We start from the raw sequence: 16,798 nt of genomic DNA, 5'->3' as shown, positions 1-16,798 counted from the left end.
TATGTGTATAGTTCAAGACTTACTGAGAATGTCAAAGTGAGGTATCATAAATTAGCAATTAGTAATGAATAAAGTTATTTGTAAGGCTGTCATTATGTAGTACTGTGGATTCATTATTATTCGTTGGATACCAATTTTCGTGGATTTCGTGTGTACAGGAAAATCACGAAATTAAAAGTTCAACGAATGACAAATTGTCTGTCAACTTGTATGCAGAATTCGGAAAAAACACGAAATAAACTATCCACGAACATACAAGTATTCCTTAATCAATGAAAATTGGAACCCACGTAAACAAATGAAAGTATATTCTTCAGACTTATTATTAATATAAAACAAATACATGTTGACAACATTAAATCTATGTTACATGCTTCATAAAACAAAACAGAGTTTCATAGAGAAGATTAAAATTATGCAAAAACCCATGTTTCATAACTAGAAAAGCAGATACAATTGTATAAAAGGGTTATTGTAAAAAGATAAAGATCTCCTTTGTATCAAAGCAAAATTTTGCTATACAAAGAGATGTTTTAGATTATGAAGTTATTAGCATACAAACTTAAAAAAAAAGATGATTTAAACCAAACAAACAGATGAAAAATACATAAACATGATAAAGCTACATTTATGAGAAAGAAAAACAACAAAAACAGTTACGGTAGCATGATTAAAGGTTGATACTTATTTTAATATTTTCGCCTTTAATAATACATTTTACAGATTTCCTTATCCGAATGATCAAGCTGTAAATTTTGAAACTGTTGTCTCTACAAACAGACCATATTACGTAGCATTTGACTCAGGAAACAGTCATCTATACTGGACAGAATTGAACACGTTCGGAAGAGTTGTGAGATGTAAATCAGATGGGTCCGATGTAACCACTATTGTTAATGAAACTCTACCAATTGCACTTGCATTAGACATTTATAATAGGTATGTCATTTTTGTTACTCTAGCTTCTTGGATTATTTTTTATTATTTCTTTTTTATAATGCATTTGAAATCAGCCAACTCTTGTACAAATAACAGTTACACACAAATAGTCTTCTGTGACATGTTTACTCCGTTTTATTATTGCGCAGATGGTAATATGTGTTTTTCCTTTTGCATGACTGTTAATTTTAGGATTACCTCAGCGGTTCCCGTTAATAAATGCTCTGTCACTTTTTACTGGAATTCTTATCCTCAATGCTCTTAAACGTCGTACGTTATTTGGACTTATTTACTTCTTTGAATTCGAGCGTCAATGATGAGTCTTTCGAAGATAAAAAACGAATCTGGCGTAAATACAAAATTTAGTCCTCGTATCTATGATGAGTTTATTGTTTGGCTTTCTGACTATTTTTTAGCTAAGCGTTTATGATGAGTCTCATGTAAATGAAAATCGTCTGTTGTATTAAATTATATGCCCGGTACCTTTAATAACTATTAACATGTCGAAATGTTTTATTGTATTGTTTATTTGTGTATTTCTCTGTCCTGAATGTTCTTGTATTTATTCGTACTGTAGTCCTGGCATGTACATTTGTCCTTTTTAGTGTCATATCTTACATTGCCCTAAAATCGCGAGGTTTGGCTAACCATAAAAACCAGGTTCAAACCTACGTTTTCTCTTCGAATGTCCTGTACCAAGTCAGGAAAATGGCAGTTTTTATTGTATAATTTGTTGGTGTGTGGGGTACGTTGCCGTCTGAGTTTTTTGTTGCAGTTGAGTGTTTCTGTTGTTCCGTTTTTTCCACTTATAGTTGGTGTGTTTCCTTCGATTTTAGTTTGTAACCTAAATTTGTTTTTTTCTCAATCGATTTATGATTTTAGAACAGCGGTATTCTTCTGTTGACTTTATTTAACTATGTCGATCTCTATTAAAAAAAATCAACAAGAAATAATTTGGATTGCCTTTGATTAAGTATAAACTCTTTTATTTAGTACAACTGCTTTTCGAAAAAACCCCAATATAAAAACAATTTTTTTGATATTTATATTAACTACATTATAGATGGATATATTATAGTACGGAAACAAGTAATGCATTGCTCAGGGTAACATTTGATGGAAAAGACAGACAGGTAGTCATTAATCTGTCATCACGACTCATAGATATACAAGTCGGTATGTTATCTTTAGAAAGGTTATCTTTAGAAAGGTTGAACTAATGGTATAATTTAATACACTAGACGCGCGTTTCGTCTACATGAGACTCATCAGTGACGCTCACATCAAAATGTTAGTAAGCCAAACAAGTACAAAGTTGAAGAGCATTGAGGACCAAAATTCCAAAATGTTGTGCCTAATACGGCTCAGGTCATCTATTCCTTGGATAAGAAAATCATCGAAAAATTCAAAGTTTTGTAACAGGAAATTTCTAAAAAAAAAATACCATACCATTGATATTCATGTCAACACAGGAACGTGTTGTTTTCAATTTTTTAGATAATTCAAACTATTCTCAGTTATTGTGACCGTATTGTATCGACATATTTGAAAACAGATCAGCTCTTAAAAGTTGACAATTGAACGTTAATATTGAAAATGTCCGATCAATTTTTACAGTAATTACCACGATTTTTCGGGAAAAATCTACATGCATAAAAGTCGATACATAATATACATGATATGCAATTGCCTATAGTTCTTTGTTTATAATATATCACCATTCTTTAAGTTGATATTAACACACAGTTTGGTAGAAATGCAGTGAATGTGATTCTTTTTCAATGTAGGTCCCTTATCTTATTTGATTGTTATTTTAGATTTCGTTGATCAGCGAGTTTATTGGATGGAATATGACACAGGTGACTTGAAATCTGTTTTGAATAATGGATCGGATGTCAGAACAGTGATTAACACATATGTAAAACTTTACAACCGGGAAATTGACATCGGCGGTGATTATATCTTCTACACAAGTTATAAGAACATTCTAAAAGTAGACAAATCATCAGGACAAATGCCAACTGTTGTCCATACAGAACAAGTACAGATTGATGGACTTTTATTTTATAAACTAAAAGGTAGGAATATAAGTAATTTAGCAAATACACTTATTATTTTATTGAAGAACGTTTTTGTTTACCTGATACAATTATAATTAAATCGTTATCCTCACAACCCGAAACCTTGCAAAATGTTACTTAAACTCAGTCGATTAAATATGCACGAAATTTGGAAAAGATAGACATCGACAAATTATATATTGTAAAAACAAAGCCTCTCTTAAACTTTTATTTTCTATTATGTAACAACAGAATTTATTATACCAGCACTATTGCATTTGTATCAATAGTTGCTGTTGATGTTTGTTGTTTGTTGTTTGAAATTCATACTTATCTTTTTAAATGTTTAACATATTCATGAAAATCATCCTCAATTGATTTATAATTGGTTAAAGAACCTTTTGAAATATAAGAGATCGCATTGTGTATATTTGATTTGTTACATGATTTTATAATAACAATGTGTACCTACCAACGCTTTGAAGCTTTATATTTTTAGAATGCTTCACTAATTCCAACGATGTAAGCTTATTTATTATGTTTTTCTTATTCATTTTTAATTGTGATTTTTCAACTTATGCATTTTCGATGTTATAAAATGGTCTAAATACAAGTGATTGGTAAATTGAAATTCCTTTGATATACCATAATATATAAAATGATTAGAACATTTCATACAGTATTGTGCCAACCAATACTACATCTGTTAAAATAATGGTTTTTGTCAAACTGTGCACGTGTAGTATCACTCTAGTTACATTAACAAAAATAGCGACTATTATAAATTAAGAACATTTGTTATATGGTCTGTTGTATATTTTCATTTATCTTGTTCTATTACGATGTCCAGATGAATACACAAATGAGTGACCGTAGACGTACAATGAAAAGTTGGTAATATTGAAATAACTATAGCTTAAAAGAACATAATCCAAACTACACTTTGTTTTACTAAATTATATGTATGAAAATGTCCAACCAAGGTGACAGATTGAGTAAAATGTTCGTCATGTACTCATCAACAATTTTATTTTAAGTATCATATAAGATAAATTTGCATTCTTTTTCTGTTTATGTTTGTAAGTATTACATGCAATAAATACATTAGGTTCACGTCTTTATGTACAAAACCAGTGTTCCATTCAAAATTTTACACACGCGTTTATTATTGTAAACACAACTGAATGGAATAATACACATTTTGATCATTTCTAAATGTTAAGTGTGTCCATATTGTTTTAAATTCTAATTTTATTTCGATTAATCATACGTTTTTTTTTTTTACTTTAAACTATATATTGAAACCGCTACGGGAGAAAGACCAATTTAGAAATGCATGCTGGGATTTTCTGTTTGATGACAATAAATCTACGAGTAGACAAGGAAGACACAAGGATGGTATACGGAAGGGCGCAGTAAGTACAATAAGCAAGTCAAACTAGTTTTGTTTCATACTTTGAGAATTTCAAGCATTTTTCAAAATTTTAAATAGACTTTCAAAGACACTTTTTATGATAATTTTGCTATCACTTTTCCTTAATTTTGACTTATATGTGGACTTGTTCAACTGGTTGATATAAACGGTAAGTGTTTGTGGCTCTATATTGCAGTGATTAGCCAATCGACCACATTTGTCCACCTATTAATTGAAATTTTTATCGCATAATTGAATTTACAAGACGGGAACAAAAAACAAATAATAACTTCAAGGAGTTATTATGCATGCTATAAACACTTTATTAGTTATTAACTCAATATCCAAGCATAGTAAAGCTTGTTAAGTTCTTATTTATGGAAAAGCATATACTCCAGAAGAACGAATTTAGGAAAAATGGACACTCATATCTTCATACTGTGTTATTATTGAAAATGAGACATATCAACTAGAGACTTTCTCGCTTAGATATAAGCTTTTACGGATAAACAAAGACAAGCCTATAACAATGAGCTAGCCCCATACAGTATACCAAGGTATTAGGAACATGATATTCAATTTAATTGAGAAAACAACAGCCTGACTCATAAACTAAATAATATGAGAAAAATAAAAACAATGAACAACAGCAAACGTCATTCACTGACCTCAAGATTCTTACGTGATACGTGGACATATACGATGGGGTATGAAATATTGAACAAAAATCAAACTCCCCCCTTGTACCATAACAGTAACTGAAAAAAGATACTAATACCTGCTTTCCCTCAAACTTAAATACTTGTATATTTCAGTCGTAAAGAATAATTATGAACTAAGTATACTATTTTGATATGTTTAACTTACAGAAGGAAGATAATGTTTGACTTGTACGGTTAGCAATATCAGTAATTCTATCACAGGACAAGTCATACGTATTTCATCATTTGAGTTTCAGAATACAGTCTACAGAATTTGCGGCATAAATCAAACATCTGAAATGAAACCCTACAGAACTACTGAATACTACACTTGTTTATTGTAACGATATTCTCCTTGTGCAAATGTTGTTTTAGTCATCAGCAGTGTTAATTACAGCAAACTATTGTTTTTGTATTTTAAAATGAATATTTTGTCTCCAAAATCTTTTGAATTCGCATACAATCTTCTTATCACATTTTTAAATTTGAAATTTACCATGTAATACGGGTCCTCTGAATAAATAACCTCTTAATTGAATTTTAAATTTCAGCATCTCAGCTAAAAATGCCTGCCATAGCGGTGAACTTATTTTGTATGGCAAGACTACTATTATTCTTTAAGTTTTGAACTAATCCAAAATGATACTTTTTTTCCCGTTTAATCCAATTAGAAAACAACTTTTCTCCCGATACCACACGCCCTGTTCAACGGTAAACATGTTATTTGCGCAAATTGTAAGCATATTAGTACCAATACTTTCGCCAAAAATAGTTGAAAGGCTAAGTTAAGTTCAAAACTTGTCAGATTTGTCAATAAAACACTTAAATAAGAAAATGACACCAATATATGTGTGAAATAATATTCAATTTCAATGTGTACTGTTCTTGGGTTTATCTTTAAATTGAAGTTAGCAGCTGGTTTTATTAAATTGAAATAATCATAAACATCTGTTTTAATGAGAATAACCTCACATAGATACCAGGATTAAACGAGTGCATGAATGTGATTTTTTTATTGAATATATTATGAATATTTGATTATATAACTAACAGCACAATACAAAAGTCACAGTTGTTTTGATAACATAATTTTCATGTATAAATACCATGACTTTCACTTGTAAGTTTACATAATTAATATGATTATCGTATACTTAACATTTGTTAAACTGTATCCCTTTTATGGTTTATTATATTGATAATGATTTGTTGTACTGAAAATAAAAATGTTCAAAAATTGTAGAACATCGTTTTATTATCTCATGAAGTTACAATGTAGTTATAATACTTACTTTTGCGATGTCATAAATTAAAAAAAAAACACCATGACTGTAATGTTTCTTTTAATGTTTTCTCTAAATATATTCTTTTTGTAGAAAGCGATAAAACTCAGAATATCAACTGTATTTACATTTACCAGTAACTAAGTATAAATACTATTTCAAAGAAAGATAACTGTATCGTATCGACATTTGCAATATATAACATTCTAGAGGAAAGTTCGAATGTAATTAATGCAAAAAAACAACACTTTTCAACATCATGATAATAAGAATCAGCATATTATAACGATTTGTGCCAATTTGTTTTGTAATATTGCCTATGATTTTGAAATCTCTTATGAAAGATAAAACTTTAGAAGCAATCATTATCAGCAAGGCACGATCTACAAATAAGACAAGTGACTGAAATCCGAAGTTGATTCCTATCTTATGAAATCGTACTTCATTTTTTTTAATTTCTTTTACCAATTTAAAGTGTTGCCTTTTATCTTAAAAACATCATTTAGTAACATTTAACGCAAAAAAATCAATAAGAGAAGATCGACAAGAAATGGAATTATGCAGCATCTTCAGCCTACAAAATAATGGCAACAGTAGTATACCGCTGTTCAAAAGTAAAACATCGAACAGAAACACAAGTGCAACAAAAAACTAAACGACAATGCAACATACACAGATCGAAATATGAAACAACAATTGACTTGTTTCTGCCTTTGTACAGGACATTTAAAGAAAAATGGTTGATTGAATCTGGTTTTGTGGCTACCCAAACCTCCCGCTTTCCTTGTACAAGACTTCCAGATGATCGATATTAATAGAGATTTGTTTAATCCAGTGCAGAATTTCACACCTCTTAAACTACATTCTTGATGATAAAATATTTTTGTTACATTTTGAACGATAATATACTTCTTTAATATCAAAAACGCAATAACTGGTATCCCTTATATGTGACGTTTGAAACACTTTCGTCCATTTTAACTTATTCAAAAGTTATATGTTATGACAGGTTACAAAATATTTGCAGTAGTTTTCAAACGCAATTCAGCTTATCATATATGCTATAATTTATATTGTTGAAACCTTATTCAAGTGGATCGATAACCAGTGTTATCAATTGAAGTAATTTAAACCTTCAGTAGGGAGACATATGTTTCAAAGAGTGACATTATTTTTGTAGAAATATAATTGAATTCGCGAAGGAGTGAAGTTAAATCTGGTAAGTTGAAAATACAACATAAAATATCTATTATTATTTTAAGCTTCAATACGTTCTCTCGCTAAAATATTTCTGTCTCAATTCAATTAATATGCGTAATTTCAATGCGTTGGATTTTCAAATATGTTGATTAATATAAAAGTTGATTGACCGTTATGGCATATCCGTTTCACAGATGATAACGGATATGTTTGTATTGTCGTGACTACAATACCGTCCTCTTTTTACGAATGTGATCTCAGATTAACCTTGTTACCGGGGTTGTCCTAGCACGAGTAACACGACGAGTGCACATGTAAAACAAGTCTTTTGTAGACAAAACACAGGTCTGGCGTATATACTAAATTTATTCCTGGTATCTATGATGAGTTTATTTACTTAGTCTTCTGGAGCACTTGAGCATGTTGAGATCAACCCAATTTTTTGGGGGGGATTGTGTTGCTGAGTCTTTCGTTTTCTACGTTGTGTTTTGTGAACTACTTTTTTTTGTCTGTTAGTCTTTTTCTTTTTTAGCCATGGCGTTGTACGTTTATTTTTCAATGTATGAATTTGAATGCCTCTCTGGTATCTTTCGCCACTCTTTTAAAAGAATAAATCAAATTTGTTTAGAGTGTTTAATGTGTAAATTGGACTACAAACTTAACATCAAAGTAGTTTTATACGTCAATAAAGTAATATTCAGTATTTAATCCTGTTATGTATCTAATAGTATACGAATAGCATATAAAACTCTGAAATATTAGTTTTCCTGTAGTACCAAATGGATAGCAGTAAATTGAGAAAATTTAATGAAAAATGCTAGTGATTTCCTTCTATACTATTGTTATTAGAAAATTTTTGACTTTCTATCTAGTACACGTGAGAATAAGTAAAAATCGCCTTTTTATATCAGTTATAAAGTGTAAAGAAACCTGTTAAAAGGATACTGTAACATTATTGAAATGAGTTTTATCAATTTTAGTAGAATTATAAATCAAACGAAACACTTAAACTAGTGTTTACAATTAATAAACAATCCATACGCAACGTGACTGCCATACTTTGAGAGGTATAAATAAAGTAACCGGTAATCTTAATGACAAGTGTCGAGGGGTAAACAAGATAATGATATATAACGTCCAATAGATCTTTTTAAATGCTGTGGTGTGTAAGAAAAACAAATCAGTTGAATTTATCATCCTTAGTTCTAGTCTTTAATATTTAATCTACGTCATGGTTTAAACTTTTGAAAGAATAAAAAGTAAAAACACAAAAATACTGAACTTGTCGGACATTAATAAGTCTGCTTGTATTTTTTTTTAATAATCTTTATCTGCGATACCGCTTGATACAAATGGAAACACGTTAGTAGTTTAAGAGACTACTAATTACAAATTAATGGACAGTATTATGAAAACGTAATTCCTCGCTGTTTTACACAACCTTTTACACATCATTTTAACTATATAATTTAAATTAAAGATTACATGGTTTTTGTTGTTACTTGCTAGCGAAGGTCTAAATGTCACAAATTGTTAAAGCCTTATGATAATCTTGTATTTTTTTTTCATACCACTTAATGTGATTTACCTTCCATAGGAAGAAGGAATAGCATTTTCATTTTGCAGAAAGTTAGAGAATCCGATGATAGGACTTTATCACTTGAATGATTCAACATCATTTACATATCGTAAATTGATATTATTGCAGGTACCACTCAGTATACTAGAAGCTTACCCCTTGTGACATATTCATTTAATTTATTAACATATTATTCCTGAATTTAAAACGTTTTTATCAGTCAATTATATATTATTTACTTTTCAAATCCCTTTTAGTTGTTAAAAAAAGATAAATTCTTTTGATATTTAAGACATATACTCGAGTTGAAAAGATCATTACTTAAATACATAAATATAAAGGAGTAGGTCCGGTAAGGACCGATTTTGGCCTCAAATTTCAGGTTCATCTGACAAAAGATTTTGACCACTTTTTAAACACTTAAGTGTCTATTTCATTTGAATCAATTAGTTTATTTGAAAGATTTTTACTGATTTAGTCATTAAAAACGATCCGTTTCAAGCTCAAATATGAAAAATCTACCAAATATGCCGAAAAATGTCACTTTTCAGATGGTTTTTGTCAAAAACGAAAGTGGCCGCATCCGTGTTCATCCTCAACCTTTATATATATTATGTATTATCATAAAATACAACTTACATTTCAATATTAAGGATGAACACGAATGCGGCCACTTTCGTTTTACCTGAAAACTGTCTAAAATTTAACTAAAATGCTAGAATTGTGAAGATTTCAATAAATTAGCATGACTTTATGGTGCTAGTTCCCGATATATGTGCATTGTTATGTCAAAAACAGCCCATATTTATGTAGCAGAAGCATTCTACTGTCCAATAAATAACTAAAAGTTTACATTTTAACAACCACTACTGGACGAAAAAACGTCTGTCCATACCAGTAACAGTCGTTCTAAGACTGATAATGTTTGTTAAAGTTGTAACAGTTGTTAAATTTCACTGCTGCAGTTTTTTTGTAACTGTCCCAACTTTAAAAGTGTTTGTCTACAACATAAATCGACTGTAACAACGCAAGAAATAACTGTCACCGTTATTAAAGGACTGATACAACTATTTCAAAGTTGTAACAGTTGATTTACAACTGTCCCAACTCGAAAAACGTTGCAACAGTCATAAATAAACTGATTAAACGCCTAAAGGGTTGTCACAGTCGTAATAAAACTGATGCAACCATTTGAAAGTTGTAACAGTCATTTAATTACTGTACCAACACGGAAAACGTTGCAACAGTCATAAATAAACTGTTTAAACGCAGAAAAAGTTGTAACAGTTAAAATATGATAGCTACAACCATTGTATAGGCATAGCTAATTTATAAGCGTAGCAACTTCCAAACATTGATCTTCATGTACACTTAAAAGTCACGGATACAAAATGTCTAACAGTCAGGGATATAGGTTCAATTATTTGTAAAAAAAAAAATTACTGTGTGAAATATAAGGTTGTGACAAAGAGAAACAACTATCACTCCAATGTAATACATAAATTTTAGATAGATATTGATTTAAAAAAAAAAGTATTTTGAAATATTTGCCGCTGAACACATTTTTGTATTCCTCGGTTCTTTAGTGAATGTGCTGAATTTATATATTTTTTTAACATTTCCTCGCCCTTATCTCTTCGAACCAATAAAATCGGAACCAGCACTAGATACCTGCAATTTCACTAGATAAAAGATATATCTACTAACAGAAAAATCGAAAAACGTTACCCAATATATTTGTTACCAAATGTATCTTTATAACTGAATTAAAAGTTGACAATTTTTATATCATCTAAATAACAATTTAATTATTTTTCTATTAAATTAGTTAGGTGTAAAATCATTCATGCATACACGGTTGTTTTCAATACCCGTAGTTTTATGAATCACATCACTTCATAATAACGCTGAATATACATGATCATATACTCTAAACCTAGCGGGGAACTCCTAATACACGCACTTGTCAAACTTATCTCCACATAAAACTGCTTTATATTTTCTTGAGGGCTTATTTCACACACTAATTTTTGGGGGGCTACATTTCTTGTAAAATTATAAATATTGCCGTATAATCATTTTGATTTCTATACATGTAAAAAAAAATCAGACATTTAACACATCTTTTGCAGCTATGGAAAACAAATCTTAAATCTATCTGAATTTAATTTATTTTATTTTACCGTATTTTATTTTTGAATAGGTCAATATTAACTCGACTTTGTATTGTACATTGTACGGAATGGTCTATTCGAAGTTCAAACATGATACAGGTAAATAGCACGTCAGCATTCATGATTGAGGTAAAAAAATATTATCACTCGCGAGAAAAATTCATATTTTCACCGGATTTTTCGCAAAGAATTTACCATACATAATTTATGTAAATACTAGTAGATGGACGTACTGTTCAAGACCCGACAAAATAACTAGCGCAAGTGAAAGTTCAAATGTTCAAAACATGAAAACTCGCATTGTTTAAGACAGGGAAATCAAATCTTAATTCTTTTATTTTTTTCACATCACTTTTTAGAACTTGATGTATTCTTTAGACTCCGGTCTTATTAAATTCTAAAGACTGACATCGGATTCTCTTGTGTGGTTTCAGTTGATCAGATGTACTAACGTTTATCCAAAATATTTTCCTATTTCAATTGTTCATATTCAAATTATTTAATCCCATAAATGCTTGTACAATAATGACATATTATTCAATCAGTAAAGAAAACTAACAATATTACTAGATAGATAGATAGATAATTATGTACAGACAATATTTTGGGTCCCTTTATATTTTTTTGTTCGGTGTGAGCCGAGGCTCCATGTTGAAGGCCAAGGAGCGGATCCAGCCATTTTAAAAAGGAGTTGTTACTAACCCAGGACAAAGGGCGTTCCAATTTCATGTACCCATTCAAATACCTTGATCGTCCAAAAAAGGGGGGTTCAAACCCTGGAACCCCCACCCCCTGGCTCCGCGCCTGAGGCTATACATTGACCTATAATGGTTTAGTGCGTTATACATGTATGACTTTGTAATGCTTATTGTGTTTATGGAAAACAATGGGAAAATGTTGCTTAACATCTTGGGATATATATTAAGAAGGCATTTATTCAAAAGCAGATAGAATTGATTTGTAGAAAAACATGAATATTAAAGGGCAGATGATCAACTAATATAGTACAAGTCTTTGATTAACCACAATATTATATTTGTGATCACTGACGTATCAATGTTGCTTTTGTATACATGGTATAAAAATCCAACTTGGGTTTCTCATCTGAACTTGTTTACATGGTGTTACATTATCTAATATAGCTAGGCCTGTAATAGGTTTTTCATTATCACACTTATGGGGAACTGATTTTGCTCATTGTTGAAGGATGTACAGTTACCAACAATTACATCACTTCACTTGAAGTTCCTCCATCGTTCAATTTTCATCCATGGAGATCCCCGTCTTGGTTTACGGTTGATGGTTGTCTTATTGAAATTCATACCACATCTCCTTATTCTGGTTATCATACAGTATACATGTTAATCAGTTATACCAATGTCCCAGGTTAGTGGGAGGGTTGGGAACTCGCTAACATGTTTAACCCCGCCACATTATTTATGTATGTCAGTAGCCTGTAATTCAGTGGTTGTCGTTTGTTTATGTGTTACATATTTGTTTTTCGTTCATTTTTTAAAATAAATAAGGCCGTTAGTTTTCTCGTTTGAATTGTTTTACATTGTCTTATCAGGGCCTTTTATAGCTGACTATGTGGTATGGGCTTTCCTCATTGTTGAAGGCCGTACGGTTACCTTAAATTGTTAATGTTTGTGTCATTTTGGTCTTTTGTGGATAGTTGTCTCATTGGCAATCATATACCACATCTTCTTTTTTATATGTTATACAAGACTAAAATACCTAGTATTATCAAATGAATTATAACAATTGTTAATAGTTGTCAGACTTTTGTTATCAAAAAGCAGCTACTGTACACATGGTACATGTGTATAATCAAGATGTAGAATAAGACATGATCACTGGTGTCAGATGTAAACAAGAGTGACTGTGCAAATGCTGAAATGTCATCTCTGCTTTGCCTGCATGTATGAAGGTTTTACTACATGTACAAGTATCACATAAACTTTCAATTTTCATTAACCTTTGAAAATGAAGTTGCAGTCAAATTAACCATGCCAGACAGCTACAGTACGCCCAAGGAGTTTGTAATCCCAAACTCCATACTCCGATATTTTTCCTGGTGTAACACCAGGAAACTCCGACATCCCTCCCAAAATTCTCGGAGAAATTTGGGAGTATTCCCTCCGACTTCCGCTACCTTTTGTTTATTGTATTAGAGACATCTCTCCCAGTCTGGTGTGACGCGGTGTGACACCAGGTAATTAATTGCCCTAATCCGTCTGATCTATGCCGACACGCGACAGTCAAGGTATGTGAGATTTCTAATGTAATTAAACAATTGTATTTCCTGTCTATTGATTATCAGGTTATATCTGATTGCTTGAAACAAATGAAAGATTAAAATAAAAAGCAAAACGTTGTTGTTAATTCTTTCAATTACTCTGTACATTTTAATCAAGTTTTTAAACAACTATATTTGATTTTGACTTCCGTTTTTTTATCAGTAAATAAATATTTAATTCACTAAAAGAGATATAATTGTGCAACAATAAACGGAGACTAACGCTGAATAAATGAGGGCAGTTTAAAGAAAAATTACACGTCTCAAAGTTTTTTATACTACAAGTAAAAAAGAAAATATTATTCCTTATCCGTTATACTAATAATTCTACGCCATTTCCATTTTACGATTACAAAATAAAAGTTTTAAAATCCAAAACGTTGTTGTTAATGCTTTCAATTGCATTAAAGTTTTATAAAAAAATCTATACTTGATTATGACCTCGTTCTTTATTTATCGGTAATTGATATAACTTACGAAAAGAGACATACTTGCGTCAAAATAAACGGAAACTAACGCTGAAGGTATAAAATGTGAGCAGTGAGTTTAAAGAAAATTACGTGTATTAAAACTTGTATATGCAAGTAAAAAAGAAAATACTATTCACCATTCGTTATGCTTAATAAGTCTACGGCATTTTCTCTTCACGATTAGCATTACTTTAGGATATAATACATTTCGGCTACAACAGGAATACTTCTATAGCTGCATCAACTCGTCGTCGCATAATATTCATTTACGCACAATGAATGTAAACCTTTGTGTTGTATTTAGAACAGTTATCTTTAAATATTTTTAAAACAATTAATTGCCGTGGGAAGACGACACGCATCTCAGTGATCAACAGTGCGTGGTTGAACTTGAACTTGACTTCGCTCACAATATTGAATGCTAAAAATAGTGACATCAATTTTGTCCACGAGATTTTTATTTGGCGGGAAATAGTATCATGTAACAGTAAACTCGGGTGACCTTTCTGGATAACCGTGGGAAAATTCATGTAATGATTGACATTTGTGTGCGTTAAGATTGAGGCTCTAGAAGGTCCTTTTACAATTGATTAACCGGATTCTAAATTTTATTCCTTTTCTGAATAAACGAACATCAGCCTTTTATTTATACGTTTCTCAGTCAACAGAGGACATAAACCTGGACATTATTTATACTTCCATAGTCAACACTATACATTAATGGTAGATGAAAACAGGATGCATGTCGTTCAGTTCCTGATGGGCGTTGGTAGAGATCCTCTGTGAAAATGTGTCGATCGTAAAAATCCGATCCACATTTTTTTTTACATATTTCTTTCTTGTACGATATAATTTCATTTTAATATTCTATAGTATAAATTGTTGAAATACTTCTTTTTATATTTCGCCGAGGACTTTTAACGGACTTTTAACGAGCAGTAAAATACGGATTGCGCCAATCCAATTTTATTTTAAATAATAAAAGATCAATAACAGATCATAACAGATAAAAAACACATGATTTTATTTCTTCATATAATTAAATAAGGTTGTGATGATTGTGTTGTGTCTGGGCGGGGAATTATCTCAGTATTTATGAATATAGGGCTGCCACATTGCATACAAAACTATTTGTCACTTTACAGTTTCTTTTTTAAATTCAAATATTTCAAGTCGGTAATCTACCGAGGTAGTGAAACATAATATTTTACATTTCAAAATAAATTGAAAGTAACAGAGTTCACTTGTTGGTCCGATAAATTAACTCTAGGGTTTGATTTAGATTGGACAAATTACCGTAAAAACATCATTTTGTTTTAAGCCAGTTGATATTAATTATATAATATTGAACTATTAATGAACCGGATATTCACTGAGTAGGTCATAAAATCATCTTTGTTGAAACTTTGTTGAAAAAACAAAAATTATGACCTGATCGGACTATAATGAAAATACTAAATAAGTGTTTTATTCGTATTTTTATACGTTTTTACGTTTTATTTAATATGACAATGACATGGGCATATACATACAAGAATAATTATCTTATTTTAAATAAAAATGTCACACTTTTATCTGACAATGAATGGACATTTAAATAACGTATTTTAAAGCACACAGGTGCAATCAAGATCGATTAAATGTACAAAGGTAATAAATCTGGCTAATCCGATTATGTTGTCACGCGTCATTAATTTTCAGTTCATCCGATGGGCAATAAACCAATTAACAGCCACGCGGTGTTGGGAGAGAATCTTTGGAGGAAATTGGGAGTAGAATCCGTGATTCGCGGTGTCACACAGCTACACTCGGAAATCGGTGATAAAAGTTCGCGATTACAAACTCTCTGGGCGTACTGTAGATGATGTACACCCTACAAACTGACATTCCATACCCATGATACCCAAAATTTAGTGATTTATACTGTCTGTGAAATAGAATTAACATTCTTAACATCCAAACCATGAAAACTAACCTATGAATATCCAATAATATGCCAAAAATAGTGACCCTATACATGTCATGCATGTACATGTAGTTTATACTGTAGCATCTGAGAAACATTTGAAAATAGATCAAACCACAAAAACTAAGCATTGTTCAATGAACCATGACATTTTCATTGGGGTCAAAGTCTGATGTAAGTCTTGCAATTAGACATATTCACCTTACACTCATTTCATAAACCAAATATAGTTGACCTACTTTTCCTACTGCTTGTAGTATTTTTAAACATGTGTGAGAAACAAACTTGACAAATTACATGTAACTGAAGTAACCTTAATCACTGATCCATGAAATGAAGTCAGGATCAGGCCAACCCTGCCTGACAGACACTGAGACATGTACACCTTTCAAGATACCATAACAATTAATCCAGTAACTCAATTAATATACATACGTTATACATTTAAGACTTCAAGTGTATTTCACTGTGACTGTTCAAACAGTAATATTTTTTTGTAAACAGTTACATGTACATGTAGTGTACCATGAAAACTAGGTGAAGTGCAATGAACAAATCAATAACAGAAACTTCATAACATTTTAAAAGAAGTATCCAGGCATTTCAGCTTCTAAAATGTATCTGGTGAAGCTTAATACAAAACGGTACGCTGTAGCCACTGCCAGATTGTAATACATATTTCTTGGCTTGCCTGCATGTACTTCAACTTTTGT

The 16,798-nt window shown here is 30.9% G+C and overlaps 1 long non-coding RNA gene across 1 annotated transcript; it reads left to right on the top strand.

Annotated features, from left to right (window-relative positions):
* The first annotated feature begins 727 nt into the window (after positions 1-727).
* On the top strand, positions 728-3,022 carry LOC143059590 (uncharacterized). Its single transcript, XR_012973528.1, has 3 exons — positions 728-939; positions 2,003-2,115; positions 2,757-3,022. It is a non-coding gene; the product is annotated as an uncharacterized LOC143059590 (long non-coding RNA).
* The last annotated feature ends 13,776 nt before the right edge of the window (positions 3,023-16,798 follow it).

This window comes from Mytilus galloprovincialis, chromosome 14 (assembly GCF_965363235.1).
Source record: "Mytilus galloprovincialis chromosome 14, xbMytGall1.hap1.1, whole genome shotgun sequence".
In the NCBI taxonomy this organism is placed as follows: Eukaryota; Metazoa; Mollusca; class Bivalvia; order Mytilida; family Mytilidae; genus Mytilus; species Mytilus galloprovincialis.
Note: the sequence above shows the minus strand (reverse complement) of the source record. Positions and strands in the feature narration are given on the sequence as shown.